The 7,673-nt window shown below is 40.5% G+C and overlaps 1 pseudogene; it reads right to left on the bottom strand.

The window, feature by feature from the left end:
• Nucleotides 1-2,805: 2,805 nt before the first annotated feature.
• Nucleotides 2,806-7,673, bottom strand: part of LOC102843713 — a 59,496-nt pseudogene continuing 54,628 nt past the window's right edge.

Raw genomic sequence — 7,673 nt, forward strand, 5'->3', positions numbered from 1 at the left:
AAACTATTCTTAAAATATATCACAGCCCTCCAAATCTCATTTTTAAAGTTGTCAGAGTTGCTAGGTAAATGTATAAGCTGCCCAGTTACATTTTAATTTCAAATAATTGAGAAATTATTTTTATAAATATGCTAAAAATATTGTGCAAACCACATTGCCATCAACTCATTTCTACTTAGAGCAACTGTGTAGAACATAGAAGAACTGCTTTCAGATTATTAAAAAAATATTTAAAATTTTTAATTATTTTGTGAATATTTAATGAAGACTCCCTCATTTTTCTCCCATGTAGTGACTAGTAGGTTCAACCACCAACCTTGTGAATAGCAACCAGTTACTTTGACCACAGAACTATAATGTCCTGGAATCTTTCTTTTCCTATTGAAATTATTTCCTGCACTATGGATTCTATGTGATCTCCTCAGGGGTCTAACCCAATTACTTCCTACCTCTGTCTGAAGCTTCTGCTGTCTGCTGCCCTAAAGGAGCTCATCATCAATAAAACAGGCAGAAACACAAGTACATTTTTTAAGCAATATTAGCAAAAGTTTACAGAGACTCTGGATTTCCATTCATTCTTTGTTGCACTTTTCTCCCTCCTCCCAATTATCTCTTCTTTTTGAAAAGTAAAAGAAAAATTCTTTCATTGTTATACGATCCCTCCCCCCAAGTCCCCTCCATTATGCATCCTTAATTCTAGACTCCTGTCATGAAAATAATACCCAATCCTATATCCCTTTTCATCTTGAAGAGGATTAAACCAAGCTACTCCTTGGAGGCAAGGATTCTGGGGCTTCGTCTGACATACTTTGGACATGTTGCCAGGAGGGACGGGTCCTTGGAGAGGGACATCATGCTTGGGAGGGTGGAGGGACAGCGCAGGAGGGGAAGACACTCTATGAGATGGATTGATTCGGTGACTGGGGTAATTGGGATGGGTGTGTCAGAGGCAGTGCGGTTGGCGCAGGATAGAGCAGAGTTTAGGGCTGTTGTGCATAGGGTCGCTATGAGTCGCAAACGACTCGACGGCACATAACAACAACAACAACAACAACACATCCCTTTTAAACAGTTCTCTCCCTCATCTGTTTCAATGCAGTATACATTATTTATCCCATCTTTCTCAGTCTACCCTCAACCCCGATGTCAGTCCTATTTTACAGCAATCACACTATGTGATAGTTGTCCTTTTGTGACTGAGATATTTCACTCAGCATGATGTCTTACAGGGTCACCCATTTTGTATAATATTTCACAAGTTCCTTGTTTTTCAATGCAGCATAGTATTCCATTGTGTAAATATACCACAGCTTCTCTATCCATTCGTTTGTTAATGGGCACTTAGGTTGTTTCCCGCTCCTTGCTATTGTGAACAAAGCCGCAATAAACACGGGTGTGCATATATCTGCTTGGGTGGCAGTTCTTGTTTCTTTAGGGTATATTCCCAGTAGTGGAACTGCGGGGTCAAATTGTATTTCTATTTGCAACTTTTTGAGAAAACGCCATACAGCCTTCCACAGTGGTTGCACCATTTTACACTCTCACTAACAATGAATAAAGGTTCCAGTTTCTCCACAATCTCCCTAGCATTTGATGTTTGCTGTTCTGTTAAATTTTGCTATTCTTGCTGTGGTGAGATGATATAGTTGCTTTGATTTTCATCTCTCTTAGAGCTAGGGATTTTGAACATTTCCTCATGTGAGAAACACAAGTAATTCTTTATTGGAAATGATAAAGAAGAGAGAAGTTAAGAACTTAAGATTTTCCAGGTAGGAGGAGTTTTGAAATGCACAAGTTACTTTTTCGCCATATGAAACAAATCAATGTTTTTCCCTCTTTAACTTTGGACTTTTGATTGCCTTCTTCTTTTTCCTCCTTTGTTTGACACACATATTCTCTGAGAAACTCTCGACATTGGTAGGTCTAGACCTACCTACTCATTAGTATTACTTGGGCCATTTTATTCGAACTATTGAAAAATCAGAGAAAGAACATGCTGATGTGTCTCAAGTTTAAAGAACAAGGTAGTGATTAGGTATTATTGTCATGACAGGAGTCCAGAACAAAGGCTGCATATTGGAGTAGACCTGAGGGGATGGATTGTAAAACAATGAAAGAATTTTTCTTTTTCTTTTACTTTTCAAAGAGAAGAGTGTACTGGAGGGGAAGAGTGGGCAGGGAGAAAAGTGCAACAATGAATAAATTGAAATCCAAAGTCTCTCTAAATTTTCATTAAAATTAATAAAAAATGATTTTTTAAAAAAGAACAGGGTAACAGATTCAAGCTTCAAGATTAATTAATAAAGGGTTATACGGGCAAAATATTGAGAGACACAAAAAGGAGCAAGAAAAACATGGAAAGCATATACAGACTCCATACCCAATAGAAGCAGATGATGCTCATCAATATCAAGAACCTATGGTGCGCTCTCTCCTTTTCAGCTGGCAGCATAATGTAAAGTTTGGTTTCACCCTTGTCTTTCCAGGTGTCATCCCCTCCTTTTATCTTTCGTTATCACTTGAACTTTTTGTACAGTCTATCTTTCACTAGATATGCCTCTGTTTTATTGCATCAGTAAGCCTTTTTATATTTTTATGGTGTCAATTTTAAATACATCTTTGTTTTAGACATTACATTTTCTATTTACAATACATTGACAATAAAGTGCAATGTTGTTTCCTTTCCCTATGTGAATGCCCAGAAATTTAGTCTAGCGGTTTGTACTGTGAAATTGCAAATGTGCTACAAATTTAGGTCCTTCACAGTTTTTAACTGTGGAACTATGCTAAAGTGTTCAGATTGGCTTAGTCAACCTCTTCAGTGGTGGGTCCAGAAGAGGCACCACCAGACAGAGAAGTTCTGCCACCAGAAAAGCTGCCAGGCTTACCGCCAGGCATGCCTCCAGCCCTCTGGTAAGCTTCATGATGATGGGGCTGCTGACCTTCTCCAGCTTTTTCTACTGATGTTCAAATTCCTCCTTTTCTGCAGCTTGACTCTTATCAAGCCAGTTGATAATTTCATTGCACTTGTCAAGGATCTTCTGCTTGTCATCATTGATCTTGCTTTGAAGCTTTTCATCTTCCACTGTTGCTTTCATATTAAATGCATATGACTCCAGGGAATTCTTAGAAGACATCTTATCTCTTTGCTTCTCATCTTCAGCTTTGTTCTTCTCAGCCTCTTGGACCATTTGTTCAAGGTCTTCTTGACTCAAGTGATCCTTGTCATTAGTGATGGTAATCTTGGTTTTTTTTTCCCCCAGTGCTCTTACCAACAGCAGACACACTGAGGATACTATTGGCATTAATACCAAAGGTGACTTCCATCTGAGGAACACCACAAGGTGCAGGTGGTAGGCCAATGAGTTCTAATTTGCCAAGAAGGTTGCTATCTTTGGTCACCAGGCTGGTTGTCCAAGTAAGTTATGAAGGTTGTCTACTTTGTCGTAACAGTAGTATTCTGCTTGATGAGGACAGACATGATTCCATCAGCAGTTTCAATATCAAGGGAAAGTGGAGTGACATCCAGAAGCAGCAAATATTGAACATTTTCAGATTTGTCTGTGGAGAGAATGGCCACCTGGACAGCTGCACCATAGAATGGCCAGAGTGCTCCTTGGAAGAAAGGATAGTGAAACCATATCTCACATAATTTGGGCATGTCGTCAGGAGGGACCAGTCCCTAGAGGGCATCACATTTGAAAAAATAGTTCATGCTAGGTGCCATCAAGTCAGCTCTGACTCATAGCAACCCTATGTACAACAGGACAAATCCCTGCCCGATTCCTTGTACTCTCACGTTGTCTCCTGTGCTTAAACTCATTACTGAAGTTACTATATCAATCCTTCTTATTGACGGTTTTCCTCTCACCTTTTTTTTATTCAGGTTGACACTTCCTTGAGGAAGCAGTTCTCCTCCAGTTGCATTTTTGCATGCCTTCTAACCTGAGGACCCTAGCTTCTTACACTATGTCAGACAATGCTACTACTTACAGGGATTTCAAAGGTCCATTATTTCAGATGCAGATGACCAGTCCTCTTCCTAGTCTTAGTCTAGACACTCTACTGCTAACTGTCTTCAATGGATGATCTTGCCCATAGAATGCCTTCAGCATCACAGTCAAGTCGTCACAGTATGAGACAAACTGATAGATGAGAGGTGGTTGTGGAGAGCACATGGTCCATGAAAGAGAGGAAGCTCCTCTGTGAGATGGTTCAACACAATGGCTGCAGCAATGGGGTAAGCAGACCAGACATTGCGAGGAGGGTACAGGATCAGTCAGGGTTTTGTTCTGTTCTACATAGGGTCTATGTGCACAGGAGCTAACTCAGGGGCATCTACCAATAACTTTGATTTTAAACTCTCTCTGTAGATCTATTAAACAACTATTTATTGGGATGATACCTTCACCATGTCTTACATGTCTGACCATGTCTCCTTAATTTCTCTGTGTTTTGTCTTTCCTCTGAATTCTGCTGTCTCTGCTTTGGTCCAGGCAGGCAGGGTTTCTGGATAGTGGCACTGTATTGAATCCAGGCACACAGCTCCCTGAATTGTGACAGCAGCTTCTTAACTGCCATCCTGTGGCTCTGTATCTCTGAGTCTATTAGGCCTCAAAAAAATCCTATACGATGGAGGGAATCACCCTTGTAGTTTTCTAGGCTACAGTCATTATTAAAGCAGATCACCAGATCTTTTTTTCTCAACTCCTAAGGCCTCAATCATCGTGTGATGCCCCTGATCCTTGTATTGATTGCTTTAAATTATCATTTCATCTGTTCTATTTCCCATTTTAAGGAGCTCTAGTAGCAAAGAGAACAAGACATGAGGCTGCTAACCAAAAGACTGGCAGTTCAAATATAGGGGTGTAGGGAGCGAAAGATGTGACAGAACACAGTCTTGGAAACCTTGTATATTTCTACTCTGTACTGTAGATTTTTTTTATAGGTTGAAGTTGTTTCACTACAGCGTATTTTGTTTTTATTCTATATTTGAGTTTTAAAGTTACTCTCTTTTTTTTTTTTTTCCTATAATTATATTTTATTAATTTTCATAAACATTTACAGAGATTTTGGGCTTCCACTCATTCATTGTTGCACTATTCTCTCTACCCTCCTCCCAGTTTGTTCTTGTCCAAATGCCACAGTGCTTGTCAAAGCCAGTTCTGATTAATCTTCTTTGTCAGTGTATCCTTTGCCATTCCCTATCACTCCTCCCTGAGAGAGACTTCACCCTGAGTCATAAGGAAAAGGGGACGGCGTATTCTCTTAGCTACTTCCTGCTGAAAAGGGACGCTGTGGGTTTCAGGGTGAAGATCTTCTCTCACTACTCTAAAGGGCCCCTTTGGCAGTAGGAAACACATAGACTATTATGGAGATTGATTTTGGAATTCAGATGCACTCTTATTGATTGTGCTTGGCTGTACATGTACATATCCTTCAAGATGTATCATGGGGGTGTTGCAACCTAGAAGACACAAATTTGACTAACAAGTTATAAGTACATGAGTCCAAAAATTATGGAAAAGTAAAAGAAAAGATTCTTTCATTGTTTTACAAACCCTCCCCCAGGTCCCCTCCACCATGCAGCCCTCGTTCTAGTCTCCTGTGATGACAGAAACACCCAGTTACATCTCTCTTTTAAACGGTTCTCTCCCTCCTCTGTTTCAGTGCAGTATACATTATTGAACCCATCTTACTCAGTCTCTCCCCAACCCCAAGGACAGTCCCATTCTACAACAGTGGCATCATGTAATATTTGTCCTTTTGTGACTGGGATATTTCACTCAGCATAATGTTCTCCAGAGTCAACCATTTTGAATAATATTGCATGAGTTCCTTGTTTTTTAATGCAGCATAGTATTCCATTGTGCGAATATACCACAGCTTCTCTAGCCATTCGTTTGTTGATGGGCACTTAGGTTGTTTCCAACTCCTTGCTATTGTGAACAAAGCTGCAATGAACATGGGTGTGCATATATCTGCTTGGATGTCAGCTATGGTCTCTTCAGGGTATGTTCCCAGTAGTGGAATTGCTGGGTCAAATGGTATCTCTATTTGCAACTTTTTGAGAAAGCGCCATACTGCTTTCCACAGGGGTTGCACCATTTTACACTCCCACCAACAGTGAATCAGGGTTCCAGTTTCTCCACAACCTCGCCAGCATTTGTTGCTTGCTGTTCTGTTAAATTTTGCTATTTTGACTGGGGTGAAATGATATCTCATAGTTGTTTTAATTTGCATCTCTCTTAGGGCTAGGGATTTTGAGCATTTCTTCATGTGTTTGTTAGCCATCTGAATGTCGTCTTCGGTGAAGTGCCTGTTTAAAGTTACTCTCTTTTGACTTCAGGATAAAAAAGAAATCCTCTAGCCTGACAGAGAGAGATATTAAATAGCAGCCTAATCGTGCAGTCCAATTTCTCACCACCCTATCTCTCAAAAATTCTCAGTCATCTGCAGTTTTCCCCCAGGAACTGAGAATTAACTTTCCCAGGCTTTATTGGTGCACCTTCCAAGTTGTTTCTACCTGGAATGCCTTTATTTCATCTCTTGACCTCAATTTCCTCATTCTTTCAGATCTAAGAAGTAAGATCCTATCTGCTCTTGCTATCCTCAATGCTCCTTAAGAGTAGACTTAAGTGAGTAGTCTGGCTCACTTTTGTGGCACTTAATATATGAAAACAACTCAAAAAACACAAAAAAACCTTTGAGTTGTTTTCATCCTATTGTGACCTTGCATGTATCAGAATAGAACAGTACTCACTAGAGTTTTTCTTTGCTAGTCCTTTCTTCTGTGCACCATCTGCGTGGACACAAACCTCCTACCCTTCTATTAGCAGCTAAGTTCCTTGACCATTTGATCACCTAATACATAAGCAATGTCTTTGCAATAAGGTGTTATGCACCAGAGAGTTGGACAATGACTAGGGAAGATAGAAGGAGAATTGATGCCTTTGAGCTGTGGTGCTGGAGAAGAGTATTGAATGATACATTCAATTGAATGAATGGACTGCCAAGAAAACAAACAGATTCATGCTGGAGAGGGTTAAACCAGTCGGCTCCTTGGAGGCAAGGATTCTGAGGCTTTGTCTGACATACTTTGGACATGTTGTAAGGAGGGACAGGTCCTTGGAGAGTGACATCATGCTTGGGAGGGTAGAGGGACGATGCAGGAGGGGAAGGCCCTCTATGAGGTGGATTGATTCAGTGACTGGGATAATCGGGATGGGAGGGTCGGAGACAGTGCGATTGGCACAGGACAGAGCAGTTTAGGGCTGTTGTGCATAGGGTCACTATGAGTCGCAAGTGACTCGACGGCACATAGCAACAACAATACATAAACCAATTTTATAATAGATTGCTGTAGGTGCTTTACAAAAGTAATGAGTTCTTTCCTGGAAAAAAGTGTTGGCATGCAAATTAAAACAACAAAACCTTACCAAAACAGAATAATAAACTTAGAAGTGAACAGTACCTCAGAGATAATGTATCCATTTCAAAATGTCTACAGACTAAAAGAATTTTTTAAAAAATATATGCCTCATAGGGGAGCTCTGGTGGCCTAGTGGCAAGAAGCTGCACTGCACTCCCAGAGGCGCACGGTTCGAATCCACCAGATGCTCTGCCGAGGAAGGAGGGGCAATCTCCTCCTGTACCAGTCAGATCTGATTTGA

Source organism: Elephantulus edwardii, unplaced genomic scaffold (assembly GCF_000299155.1).
Source record: "Elephantulus edwardii isolate Elephantulus edwardi_28Jun2011 unplaced genomic scaffold, EleEdw1.0 scaffold00134, whole genome shotgun sequence".
Taxonomy (NCBI): Eukaryota; Metazoa; Chordata; class Mammalia; order Macroscelidea; family Macroscelididae; genus Elephantulus; species Elephantulus edwardii.